Below are 14,818 nucleotides of genomic sequence, written 5' to 3'. Positions count from 1 at the left end.
TCTGGATTATCTGAAGAGTCTTTCTCACATTTCCCCCTTCTCTCCTTCTCTACCTAAAAATTGGTTATCGTCTCTCCTAATGATTCTGCAGCCTGATTTACTCTCCATGATTCCAGACTAAAGCCACTGTACCTGGGGGTAAGTATGCTAGAAGTGAGTGGAGGTTAGGAGCTGTGGAAAAACAGTAGGTGTTTTTTGATAGGTTCATCTTCTCTCTGATTCTTCTTCAGTGAAAGGATAATCTAGGCTTGACTGTTACTAAGGACGTCCCTTCCAATGATAAATGTTATTTATTTACATGGAAAAATATATCTTTACATTTGTTTTCCAACATTTAAATAAATCATAACTTTCACAACAAGGTAGAGATAAGGGGCCAGCACAGCCCTCAGCAGCAACGCCAACTTAACCCATTGGCATTCATTAAGACACATGAGTTTAAGCCACAGCAATAGTTGTAATCTTGTGACAATAACAACAATAACATCAACAACAACAACAAAAACAAAAACAAAAACACATCAGATGAAATACATTAACTAAACTAACCATGCATTAAACATCTCTTAATCTCAGTTCAGTTTTACTAAACAAACCAACAGTAACTAGCTTAGTCCCCTTTAAGAAAACAAAGCAACAAAATTTCAATGTGCTAGGTCAATCAGTTACTATGTGCTTTTTATTCATGACTACCACATCATCATTATGTTGTGTGTGTGTGTGTGTGTGTGTGTGTGTGAGAGAGAGAGAGAGAGAGAGAGAGAGAGAGAGAGAGAGAGACAGAGAGACAGAGACAGAGAGAGAGAGAGAGACAGATACACGTAGGAGAGGGTAATTTGAAGGAAAGACCTGGGAGACATCATCAATCATCAATTTATTTTTAAACATTATTAAGATAAATTTAATCTCAAGATATAATAGATTCATCAATCCAATGTTCCGTTGCTTGCATGCTGCCTCTACAGGGAGATTTTCCTTATAATTACCCCAAGGGTAAAGAAAGAAATCCCAGAGGAGCTGTGACTAAAGCAGAAGTTGAATTATTACTCTGCATTGTCTTCCTCACATAAAGAAGCTATCATAGCCTTAATTATGTCCTCCATTAATATACTGAAGCCATACCCTACCCACCCCCCCCCCCCATGTGGCTGTATTTGGAGATAGCTCCTTTAGGAAGGTAATCAAGGTTAAATGAAGTTAGAAAAGCAGGGCTCTAGTCCAACTGCATTGGTGCTCTTATGAGAAGGGCAAGAGACACCAGAAATGGATCTCATTCTCTCTCTCTCTCTCTCTCTCTCTCTCTCTCTCTCTCTCTCTGGATCTCATTCTCTTTCTCTCTCCCTCCCTCCATATGAGTACAAAGGAAAAGCCATGTGAGCACACAGCAAGAAGGCAACTGTCTACAAGCCAAGAAGAGGGCTCTCACCAGAAATGAAATTTACTGGCACCCTAATCATGGACAGAACTGTTAGAAAATAAATGTCTGCTGTTTAAGCTGCCCAGTATGTGGTGTTTTTATGGCAGCTTGAGCTAACTAATACAGAAGTTCATCATCTTTTAATTGTTTATTCTCCTACAGTCTCTGAACTTCACCTGCAGTGTCCTACCATCATCCATCAGTTAACTTCAGTGTCCTCCCAAGGTGAGGAACTGACAGATTTAGACACTGTTCATGTTTCTGTCTGTGATGTATTTGTAAATGTGTTTTATTGATTTATACAACATGTGGCTTATTATTTTCTGCTGGCCATTAAAACATACCTAGTTTTGGATCCATGTTTTCTGGTTTTGCCTCTGGTCGTGCTGCTTCCACTGTTGTCAGAGGTGTCAAATGCAAGTTGGACTGTAAATGTGTATTTATTTTTCTCACTGGGATTGTAACTGGAAGGCTATAACATCACAGATTAATCAAACTCCCCTTTTGCATCAATACGGTGTCAGGTTCTTCACTTTAAAACATGCATTTGGTCCGTCAGATTGCCAAGTTTTAGGGTGATGGTGACAATCTTGATGAAGGGACCTTGGAATATGAGCTTGCACTGTGGTTTGATGCTCAGGACACGGTCCATCTTTACCATATTTATCCACAGCAGTAGCATCACTGGCTGGGAGACTCCTGAGAGACCACATTTGATGCTGCTGCTGATGATAATAATAATGCCTGTGTTCCTGGGTCATTTATGAGGTGAGAGGAGGGGGCTGTGTATTCATCTTGCATCAATACATTTCATTTTACTTTCTTGTTAATTCTCATAGTTCTCCACTTCATCCTTTTCTGTGTTTCTCTGTATATAATTATACCATATGCAAATAAAGATAATTTTACATTTCCCTTATAATAATGATACATCTTATTTTGGTTCCATATCTTATGGCTTTGATTAGCACTTCCAGAACAATTAGATAACAATGAAAATAACAACATTTTTTTTTCCACCTGATTTTAACTGGATACTATTAAGACTGAAGTCGGCCATTGATTTGAGATGTTATAGAAACAACACATGTTAACGCAAATTCATATGTGATTTTGGAAAGATTTTAAAAAAATATGAATGCAAATTTTTTTCTAGAATTTCTCTAATTTTATTGAAATTACCAAATGGTTTTTTTTCTTTCCTGACCTGTTGGTAGGAAGTAGTATACTAATTGTTTTCCTAATATTGAACTAACTTTGTATAATGCACAAGATTTTGAGACAAGAAAGTAAACCAGACCACCCTCTGAGGAATGTTTAATCACTAAACACATAGTACACATTTCTCTCCTATAAAAGATTCATGTTCAACTATGATCCCAATCAGCAACTTTCTCTTCCCACTAAAGGGAACAAATTATAACCCTTTCCACTGCTGCAGTAAACAGCAAACAGATTGCTGATTATACAGAAAGGGAAAAAACAGACATAGGACAGAGCATACAGATTAGGAAGAAGCCATTCCATCCTTAACACTAAGTAAATAGCAGACATTTTGCAAAGTGCATTAAAGGGAGCAGACTGCTATAGAAATCAATTAATACAGACTTGTTAAGTGAGAGCAAACTATGAGCAATTATATTATCAAGTAAATAGAATAATCTGTAAATAGCAGTAAGGACCCCACAACAAAGAAACCACATGAATTGGCACCCTTTCCTTTTGTGTCCATAGCCTTCTGAGCTTGTCTCTCTAATTCAGCAGTATATCTAGTATTGGAAAGGAAAAAACAGAACAATAGGACTTATGAGAGGCTGTTAGGAGAAGTAACTCAATGGCATTAAACAAGAAGTGCCCTGACACTGTACAGTGGGAGAAAATTTGTCTCCAGCTGAGACTCCAGCAAGTAAATGACTATTCTTGCCCAGAGGAGATCTATTTAACTCTTCCTGTATTAAAAGCATAAAAGAAACTCTGGACAGAAAGAACTCTCATTGTGGTCAAAATGCAAAGGGCAGAAACATTGAGTGGAAGGTGACCTATCTGGCAGATATTGGAGGTTCTCACATGGGGCTGGCACCCTATAGAAAGTACTGAAAACACCAATCTGATAAGAAACATGTGATAAAGATTTGGGAGGAGATATCCTGTAGTGAAAAGATGGTGGGAATTAACAGCAGGGAGCTCGATCTTGCTCAAGATATTTGCCATGTGGCCATGAACAGTAACACAAATTCTGAGACAATTTTTCTTCATCTGTAAAATGGAGATATTAATACCCACATTGAAAAGATATCAGAACTAGATGAAATGTATATGTATAGCATAGAGCAACACTCAGTAAATATTTTAAAAGATGGCTTGTTACTTTATTAGTTTTGGAGCAAACCTTGAGAAATATAACAGAGACTTGGAAATATATTTAAGATACAAATAAAGACCCTAACACAAAGACAATTTCATGACAGAACACTGTGGGGCAAGAATGATGTGGAACACATAAATATATTAATAAAACTTAGGAAAGAAAATCTCCATATGCACAGGGATGGGAAGGGAGACTACTCCCTAAGCTCTATCAACTGTCAATCAAAATTAGCTCCTCAAGGAGGAGAATGGGAAATGTTTATCAAAACACAACACATATACTTTACAGGTATTTGGATTTATGTTCAAGTTAAGGCATAGTAATACAGGCACTGTTTCATTTTGAAGGATGGATCTGCCATTCTCAGTGAATCCTCTTTTGGTCTTTATAAGATTCCATATTAAATAACCACGTACAGAGATAACTTCACAGGGGACTCCAGAAATTCTGGAGTACAACTTGGGCAAACCAAGTTGGCAGTACCTTTTACAGAATCATGTTTTAACAAACTTCTTTTTTGCCTGGCTAGATTATTCATCTTAACACTCATCACACTGTATTTCACATGTTTGTTTCAGTATTTGTGACTCTTATTCGACTGTGAGCTCCCTGAAAGCAGGTATAGTTTTATTCACCTTTGTGTTTCTTAGAGCCACATACAGATATAGAGCTGCCTTAATGTCACTGTAAGACTGAAAACTTCTTAGAGGCCCCACTCCATGTCATCTGAAACATGTTAAATTTTAGCAGTCACATTATGGCTCATTTTTACTGTATTTTACCATAAAATTTTAAAGATATTTGTATTTTTTTTGAAATTTGGTGATAAGCCAAACACTTTATGATTAGCTCTAATTTATCCAGTCTCAGCTCATAATGCACATCCAGGAATTCTTGCAAAGTAAAATAATCTAAATTACAAATTGTTTTCAATGATCATAAAATTTTAATGGACATGATGGACATGAACCTTAACAATGAACAAAGCTGGAGCAATATTAACTTTTGTAGACATTTAAACATTTATTACTTTACAATTTTCAGGGTTTTTTTTCTTTTTATATTTTAGAATCAATGTTGTTGTTTTTTTTTTTTTTTGCTTCTTCAGTTCTTAAATGTTGTCAATGGCCTTTGAAGAGCAAGAAGGCCTAGGCACCAGGCCTATTGGCACACCAGGGGTTAATCAACCCCAAGTGCATACAGTAGATGGTCAAGTAGTGTTTGTGGATTTGATGGGTAATTTGAGAATATGTACATGCCACGGGTATGAGCCAAAGCAGTAGCACAGTTTGTGATGCAGCTTTATTTTACTAGTGGCACCACTAAGCCATTTTATACATAGCAGTGGCTGGCTACATCAGTCATAACGTTGGAAGTTGAGAAAGAGGCATTTCCAGAACTGAAGGGTTAAGTTGGCTGTCAGAACAGGCCAGAAGCTGAGGTCACCCCATAGTTATCAGCACACAATCTCAAGCAGACAAGTGGAAGTCAGACAACCTTAAGACTTCAGAGAGATGTTGGGCTTCACAGACATTGGCAATACCACGGTCAGGCCTTACTGCTGATATTCATGAAGGGAGGGAGACTGGCAGATGAGTTCACGAAAATAGATTGCTCTGATGCCATCTTTTCTAGGGAAGCCTGACTTCACAAACACTGTTCTCCAGACTATGTGTGGATGACTGCAATGAGCAGATGCTCCTGGGCTCAAGGGGCAGTCATTCCTCAGATGTATTATGGCAGAAAGAAAACAACTTTAAATATGGTAGTTGAGAAAGGCATTCAAAAGAGCAGTTGGATGGGACCCCAAGTTGAGATGGCTCATGTGTGCTTAGTCATCACCCCAGTGGCAATTACACCTGACACACCTGGACCTCTAGGTCTCAGTCGAGGTACCATCTGCCATGGTTTCATGGCTGCACTGTAATAGCTAAGCAGGATGGGAAGAGAGTTGAGAGTTTTAAAGTCTCAGTATGGATAGATATGATTCCTAAAAACCTCTGAGATTTCCACATCAGATTATTCTTTCAGGACTTCTCCAGGGTGAGAATCCTAAATGCTAGACCTTGGTAGACAGTTATTTACAATTGAAATTTCCATTTGCCTTAATGATTCCCAAGCATACTTGAACTATAATCGAATATCTAACTCTGAATTATGCTTATATTTTCATCAATTATTCAACCTTTTCCTTAAAATATGTTGGGTATAGAATCTGTTGGTATAACAATTAACAGCTGCACAAAATGCATCTCTTTTAGCCATTATTGCCTCCAGGAATTTGATGATCATATTCATGTTTGGATGCTCTCTCTTACAAAAGGTTTTTGTAAGATAGACAAATGACAAGTATCATGTTATAGCTACTTTATTTCAGGGAAAATGACTATGCGCTGCAGCAAAACTAACTAACCCAAAGGCACAAAAGTCTTAGAGAGGAAGGTTGGGAGCTAGCACATAATGAGGATCTATTATGTGCTGAGAAGTTTGTATGTATACATATCTTTTAGTAAGCATTGCTTCACAATTCTGTTTATCAGATCCATAACTCTGACCATTTTCAAACAAAGTCTGGTACCATGAAAAACGCAAAGAGGGCTCTACATGACTTTGGAGCATTTATTCACTTGCTTAATAACCTTCAGTGACTCCCTATCTCCCACTAGGTCAATTTTATAATTCTGCTTGCTTTTCAAGATCTTCACTGGTCTCCCTACTAGCCTACCTTATTTTTTCTTTCTTCCCACATATTCCCTCTGAGCAACATAGGTCAGTATTTTTACTAACCTACAAACACACTTTGTTCATTGCCTGTTCCAAGCATCTTTCTTTCCTCTTCTGCCACCTATGTAAATGTTACCGATTCTTCAAGGATCCCTTCACAGCTCATTATTTAGCAGAGTTCAGGGACCAGAAATGCTACAGAGACTTTGTTAAACACGATCTTAACTATAACATGGTAATTCGCAAAGAACAGACTTAAAACAATGATGTGATAATGTAGTTAGTGCACATTTATTTATGGTGAAGGGAGCTCTGAGGTTTTATCTCCTTGGAATAAAGCAAAGTGCATAGCTGATTCCAGCAACTTCAAACTCTAAGTCCCTTGGAATATAAGAGGTGGCATTTTTCATGGGACCTGAGTTCAGTAATATAGTTTTTAATCCTCCATTGAACTACTTGAACATAAGCTTGACAAATTTCATTTTTAAAGTTATCAGGCTCTAAAGTACATTCCACAGTATTTGAATTTGCAGGGCTACCACTTCCATAATAAAATATGAGACTTAGGATAAATAGAATGCCCACCTTCCTTTTCTTTTCATGAAGGGAGACTGCTCTATAATCCAGAATGGAACTCATGGAGACTAAGTATAACAGTTCATATTTTCTTTATAGGCAATACAAGAAGCCTAACTATCAAAGTCATACAACCTTTTAGTTTTGAATGACATTGTTCAGCAGAGGTTTTCACACTATGGTTTTATGAACATAGGCAGTTGTTAGAATTCTTTACGGAAAATCTTTTATATTTAAGAATGTTTAAACACAATTTTTAAAAGTATCACTTTAAAGAGATTTATGATAATGGAAACTAAATGATATGCCCATTCCAAGAGTAAAGAGAACAATACAGTGCATTAAACATGGTCAGGTCAGAATCTGCTGCTTTTGATATAAGGTTGTTGATCTGGTAAAATTTTCCTTCTAAATACTCTAAAGTTACTATTCAGTCAATAAAATTTAAGAAGTATGCACTAAGTATTATTATATGTGAGCCCTGTGCTATGTACTAAGTGACCAAAATCAGACAGTTTCTGTCTTCATGGGAGCTTTCTGTTTGTGGAACAGACAGACATGATTGAAATGATCACTCTAAGGACTGTATAATTACAAACTGAGCTAAGTTTTCTGAAAAAAATGAAGTGTCCTAGGAAACTTGGTTCTGAGATTCCAGGTTCTCCTCCAGATATGTAATAGCCAAATAGACATATTTCTGCCCTATAAGAACTAGACTACAGTTAGGGGGATAGGCATTATGTAAGTAAGTAAGTAAGTAAGTAAGTAAATAAATAAATAAATAAACAAACAAACAAATAAATTCAAATAATACTTGGTCTTATGGAGAAAACAAGGCGTACAGTGATGAAGAACAATAAGGAATGGGGCTGATTAGATAAAGAAATAAGAGGTACTTTTCTTAGGAGAGATACGTATGCTGAAGACTAAGGAATGAGAAGGATCCTGCCATTTCAAGGAGTATTGGGGGAAGACAAAAGCATGTATAAAAGTCCTAAAACATAAAAATAGATTTGTTTGTGAAAAGATCAGAGAGTATGCCACAGTGGTTGGAATAGAGGAGGGAAGAGAAGAGAGATATAAAATAAGGTGATAAAAAAACAGGTAGCAGTCCAATCATTAGAACCATATTAGAAATATCAAGGGGGGTTTGGATTAGATTCTAAATGCAATGAGAGAGCATGAAAGAGGACAAAATGATTTAAAGTCCAAATTGTTCCCCTTGGTAACTAAATAGACTATGACAGAAGGAATTGCGGTCAGACACTATTGCTGTCCTCCAAGGAAGAAGGGGTGTATACTGTACCAGAGTCTTGGCAGAGAAGATGAAGAAAAATACAGATTTCAAGATATTTTGAAGGAAAACTCAAAGAATCTGTTGATGCATTGGCTGGGGGAAGGCAGGAAGATTAGGAAAAGTAAATTAAGGATGACTCCCAGGTTTCTGACTTGAGCAACTGAATGGATACATCAGTAGATGTGATGACATCTCCTAAGTTGGAGAAGTGCGAAAGCAGAACAAATGTGAACATAGGTGGGGTGGGGTAAGGTGCAAAGGAATTTAGTTGCAGCCACACAGATTTTGATATGCCTGTAAGACATCCTAGTTGAAAGGTCAGGTGGGCAGTTAAATATGTATATGAGGAGACATTTGAAATGGACATAATTGAGGGACCCTCAGTCTGTAGATGATTTATAAAGTAATGGTTATAAACAGTACCACCAAAAGAGAGAATATAAAGAGAGAGGAGAAGGGGATCCAAGACCAAGTTCCAGAGGAAAATGTTCTAGGGAAAACTAACAAAAGAGATTGGGAAGGAGTGGTCAGTGAAATCTTGGACACTAAGACATGAAAACTAAAAGATAAGAGTGTTTGAAGAACTGTGTAATGTTATTGAGAAGTCAGGTACTCTTTTGGCTTTTACTCATTTATTGATTAATATCTGTGATTTTATTTTTAAAAAAGATAAATGTATCAAAGTAACATCATGTAAAAATAATAATCCATAACAGAAAGAGTTGGTAAAGTAGTTCTATACACATTATCTCACTTGATCCCAACAATTAAATATATTTTATTACTGACTGTATTATACACTCAAAAACACTGGAGCTTATAAAAACAAGTAATATTTAATAATAAAGTCAACATTTATTAAACAAGTATTGTGAATTTATCCTTTGAGAGGCATGTTCTAGACTCTGTGGATATAGTTATAAACAAAAAAATCATATCCTTGAATTCAAAGTGCTTACTTTCCAATGAATATTGTACTACACTGATTACAATGTAGCACACAGGGCTTAGAAAATTATTAAGAGGTACAGAGTTTTAGTACTTCAAAAATATATATGCTCTCCAATGTTTATTGCAGCATTATATACAACAGCCAAGACATGGAAGCAACCTAAGTGTCCATCAATAGACAAATGGATAAGGAAGATGTGAGATACATGCGCGTGCACGCGCGCGCGCCCACGCACGCACACACACACACACACACAGTAGGATATTATACAGCCTTAAAAAGATGAGATCACACCATTTGAGACAACATGGATGGATCTAGAGGGTATTATGTTAAGTGAAGTAAGTCAGACTTAAGAAAGACAAATGCCATATGATTCCACTCATAAGTGGAATCTAAAAACAAACAAAAACAAATAAATAAACAAAAACAGAATCAGACCTATAAATACAGAGAACAAACTGAAGGTTGCCAGAGGGGATTGGGATTGGGATGGGGATGGGCAAAATGGGTGAAGGAGGGAGATACAGGCATCCAGTTACAAAATGAATAAGTCAAGGGAATGAAAGGCACAGCATAAGGAATACAGTCAATGATACTGTAATAGCAATGTAACAGGACAGATGGTAGCTATACTTGTGAACATAGCATAATGTATAAACTTGTCAAATTACTAAATTGTACATGTTAAACCAATGTAACATTGTGTGTCAACTATATTCAGATTTCAAAAGTGCAGAATTTTGACCCGAGAGGTTCACTTTTTAAAAAATCTTACTTACTCATTAAAAAAAATTTTTTTAATGTTTTAGTTTTGAGAGAGACAGAGAGAGAGAGAGCACAAGTGAGCAGTGGGGGAGGGGGAGAGAGAGAGGAGACACAGAATCCAAAGCAGGCTCCAGGCTCTGAGCTGTCAGTACAGAGCCAGACATGAGGCTCAACCTCATGGACCGTGAGATCATGACCTTGGTGAAGTCTGACACTTAACCGACTGAGCCACCCAGACACTCCTTAATTACTCATTTTTTTAAGAGTTCATTAGTATTGGGGAGCCTGCGTGGCTCAGTTAGTTAAGCCTGATTCTTGATTTCCAATCAGGTCATGATCTCACAGTTCCTGAGATAGAGCTCCACATGGGGCTCTGAGCTGACAGCTGAAGCCTGCTTGGGATTTTCTCTGCTCACTGCCCCTCCCCCACTCATCCTTCCTCTCTCTCTCTGTCTCTCTCAAAATGAATAAACATTTAAACAAACAAACAAAATAAAACAAGAGTTCATTAGTATTAAGCATATACACATTGTTGTGCAAGAGGATCACTTTTTAAAATTCCTGCCAATGTTATAAATATAAAAATAGTACTTTTTTGAATTTGAGGTAATACTATCTTTAGTAAACTAAATATACATGTTTACTCTTTGTCTGTATTGACATATTGAGGGGTCTGTATCTTAAAACTTTTCAAAACCTTACCTATGCTCTGAGATTTCTTAATAATATTAATGCTTGCCAAGAAGTTAAAAAGCATTAAAATCTGTACTGTTTGTGTCTAACCAAGTCTTTATCCATTTGGGCATTGTCCTGATATTCTATCAATGTAGTCACTGGAGCATATAGGCTTCCTGATATCCCATAAATATTGTCTACTTTGTTTTCATGGATTAAGTGAGTCTTAGAACCACCTTGACAAAATAGAATGTCACTAAGTTTGTGCTTTTTCAAACAATACAGAAAAAAGAAATTTCAATGTATTTAATAGCATATACTTTATCTCCTTTTTCTTATCCTCTTTTCCTCTAGGAATTTATTCCTGTCTAAAATAATCTATGAATGCCACAAAAAATGTGGCATCTTATCTGTGAAAGAGTCAGATAACATTAGTCCTTGGTAGATTTATCAATATGTCTGGCACTTAGGAGATTTATGTGTGGGTCATTCTGACAGGACATATGTAACATTGATTTTTTGGCTGGATTCGTGCTAACTGGACTTGACTGTATAATTTTGTGTTAGAGCCACTGACCCTCTGAAAAACTGCTTTGCATTTGTACTTTTGCTTTGGATAAAACCCGGTTTAGATTTCTTTGGCCTTCAAAATGACCACGATGGTCTCTATGGCTTTTTCTTTTTTTTTTTTTTTTTTTTTCTTTTTCCCTTCTGGAATTTACACTGGCCAAAGAACACTTTTCTTTTTAAAAACTGACTTTCACTGTTGCCATGGCTGAATCATTCTTAGAGCAACTTCAGTTTTACAGAGAGATTTTTGTTTAATGTCTTCTCTGGCATTTTATAAGGTTAAAGAGGCACTTAGCAATAACCTTCATGTGCAGTACATATAGTCTGCAGTCATTGAAACATGAGTGCAGATGAATAGCTATGTTATTCCCACTAAAGAAAAGAGGAAAACAAAGACTTAAATTCTATTGAAGCAAGTGACCAATGGTTCTCCATGTGGTGGTACCTCCTTGTAGGGCGTGTTTTGGGAAAGCATGGGTTATTTGGGGTTGTCACAATGAGGGTGGGCTCCAGTTTTTCAAGAGAGATAGCCAAAGATATGTTCTACAGCATGCAAAGCAGCCCACTAACAAAGAATCGTCCCACAGCCCACATGACTTTCAAACATCCCACTGGTCACTTACACAGATGAAAAATCTGTTTATAATCTGAGCCTAGAAGCTAACTATATTTTATAGTAAGCACAATGTGTTTTTGTATGGTTTTCCCTGAGGTACGTTTTCCAGGGACGCCAGTACTAAGCAAATAGAGGGAAGATTTTATTTTGTTTTTTTCTGGACTTTAACCAAAAGTTGTCTATAATTTTATAAAATCATGTCCTGACAGCACTGTCACTTGAGAGATTCAAGTCACCAGTACAACCAATTCAACATACCTGTATCAGTCTGCACTTACAATAGTCACATGTTTGGAATTCTAGGTATATAGATGAAAACATCTCACCACTTCATTTTATTTTCTTCTGTAGTCATGACTGAGTTTTTCATATTAAATGCATAATATTTCATTTTATTCTTTCTCCTATTATGAAACCAGATCATTGTACTGATTTTTTAAAAAAATATTAGGGGTACGTGGGTGGCTCAGTCAGTTAAGCAACCAATTTTAGATCAGGTCATGATCTCACAGGTCATGAGTTGGAGTCCTACTTTGGGTTTTCCATTGTCACCATGGGGTCCACTTCAGATCCTCTGTCTCCCTCTCTCTCTACCCCTCCCCCACTCTCTCTCTCTCTCAAAAATAAAATAAAACATTAAAAAATATATTATAACATAGGATATATTATCTAAAGTGTCATTTTAGGATAAAAAGTGAACATTATAAAACATTTCTTATAAAAAGTGTTATTGGCTGAACACTAGAAAGAACAATTAATTTCTGACTTCTGAAACTTAAGAGAGAAGGGGAACTATCTCATCTCTTCTCTGGGGGGTTTTAGATGATGTTAATCTGGACAAATCACAGAGGCTTTCCTGGCAAGCATTTTGGAAGCACTGACCAGTTATGTCAGACAGATATAGACAAGGAATTCACCCTTTAGCATCACTGTTTATGTGGTATAATAGTCTATTTCATGATAGCCCTTAGCATGAGAGCCCTAACCTCAATCTCTAGAATCAGATCATAGCCTGATACAGTAAGTAAACATATCAGAAGCAAAACACTGGCCCTATTTATTCAGACCTGCCTTGGTCCTTGATTTGTACTTATCCCCTGTATAGCCTGAGGGTCCTACTGCCTCAGAGAAGCCAACAATAAAGTCTTTCCCCATAGATGTACATCAAAGCTTTTTTCCCCCAAGAAATTTTATTACTGATTTGTGAACTTTGCAGTCTGGCCGACACTCCCTCTGTGGTCCAACCTAATATTAGAGCCCGGGGAAAATTCAGGTAGGCTGTGTGTCCTTAGCTCCTCTCTGCCCATGCCCTACCCCCTCCTTCCAGAGGCTTCCAGGACCATATGCAAATATGTCCTCTAATGGTTGATGATCATCTTTTATTATTTTTTGACATAGGCTCAGCTATTTACTGTAATCATTGAGCTTTTAATGATCTGAAATGGACATAATAAAAAGTAACTAACTTTACAAGGTTGTGATAGAATCCTAGGCACAGGCAAAAAGAATTTTTTTAAAAAATTACCCAAATACACCTAGGTACTCAGGTGTGATGGTTTTTTGTGAAGAATCTATACCCACCATTCCCAGGTTCAAATGCCAGCTATGCCATTTACCAGCTCTGTGACCTTGGTCTAGTTATTTAACCTCTCTGGTTTAGATCTTCTGTACAATGGTGATAATAATAGTACATACCTACCACACAGGATTGTGATGAGGATTAAAGGAGTTAATTCATGCAAAGTTCTTAGGACAGCGCTTTGCACATAGTAAGCACTCAGTAAACACTAGTTATTAGTCCTAGGATTGTGTTTCTGTTTCCAGAGAAAATAAATGCAGACATTTATTTTCCCAGGTGTTCAAGTTAGAAAGAGAGCCAAACGCTAATATGTTTGTTCATCCTCAAGTTTCTCTTGTGCTTTAAAAAAAGGTAGGAGTCCTTTCTTTTTCCAAATCACAAGTATGTGATAATTAAAATACATTCCCATGACCTCATGTACTTAAAAATGTGCATTATATCTTTCTTGTAAAATGTGAACCAAGAGGTGCTTTGGGCAAAGGTGGTTCCACTTAGGGGCTTAATTTAACCAGCAGGTTTAATTCTGATCCTAATGTTCCCTAGCTTCATCTATGAATCTAGTGACACAACATAGAATTCTTGCAACCATATAGCTTTTTCATTATTCTTTTTTGAATATTTGCTTTTTCCCTGTTGGAAAATAAAATTTCAAACCGCTATTCACATTGTTACTCCAATATGTCTAATGTGTCTTCATTACTGTTCACAGCACCAGTGATTACCACCGCGCCCAAACATCAATTAATGCCTGATGATGATTATGATGTTGATGTAGTCAGAACAGAGGAGCCCTTGATTATTCTCCATCTCTGTGTCAGATCTTCAGTGTATATCTAAATATAACCCCAGATCATCCATTTGGACTGAATTGCTTTATAATCAGTAAAACTGAATTTTCCCCCTGAATTTACTGAAACTTTTTGTCTCACATAGGAGTCATAGCCTAAAGGTTATGAAGATTCTAGCCTTCTCTGCTTGTATAAATTAATAATACCAGGATCAACATTTCCTTCTATTTATTTATATTTAAAGCACCTGACATGAGAATTTAGGGGATTCAGCCAGATGTAATCCTTTATTTCAATAATTTACATTTCTTTACTTTTACTATTTTTTTTTCTTTTTCTATAGCACTTTGTGGTTTTTATTATGTTATGGCTGGATTTTATGATATTAATGGCCAGATTCCAGCTGATTGGTTAGAAGGGGGGAGAGGTAGTGATGACAGGTAAAGATGAGATCTGCAGGGCTTGAAATCCTGTCCTCAGCAATTTTT

The 14,818-nt window shown here is 36.7% G+C and overlaps 1 long non-coding RNA gene across 2 annotated transcripts in view; it reads left to right on the top strand.

Moving 5' to 3' along the window:
• LOC123606731 overlaps positions 1–14,461 on the top strand; it is a 112,234-nt gene extending 97,773 nt beyond the window's left edge. The window contains exons 1-3 of one of the 2 annotated variants that reach the window (XR_006716469.1): positions 13,070–13,236; positions 13,819–13,893; positions 14,252–14,461. This is a non-coding gene — a long non-coding RNA (uncharacterized LOC123606731). Of the gene's footprint in view, positions 1–13,069; positions 13,237–13,818; positions 13,894–14,251 lie in introns of those variants that run through there. The other variant, XR_006716467.1, reaches the window with a different exon arrangement.
• The last annotated feature ends 357 nt before the right edge of the window (positions 14,462–14,818 follow it).

The sequence above is a fragment of the Leopardus geoffroyi genome, chromosome A2 (genome assembly GCF_018350155.1).
Source record: "Leopardus geoffroyi isolate Oge1 chromosome A2, O.geoffroyi_Oge1_pat1.0, whole genome shotgun sequence".
Lineage (NCBI taxonomy): Eukaryota > Metazoa > Chordata > Mammalia > Carnivora > Felidae > Leopardus > Leopardus geoffroyi.
This window is presented reverse-complemented; position numbering and strand designations above follow the sequence as displayed.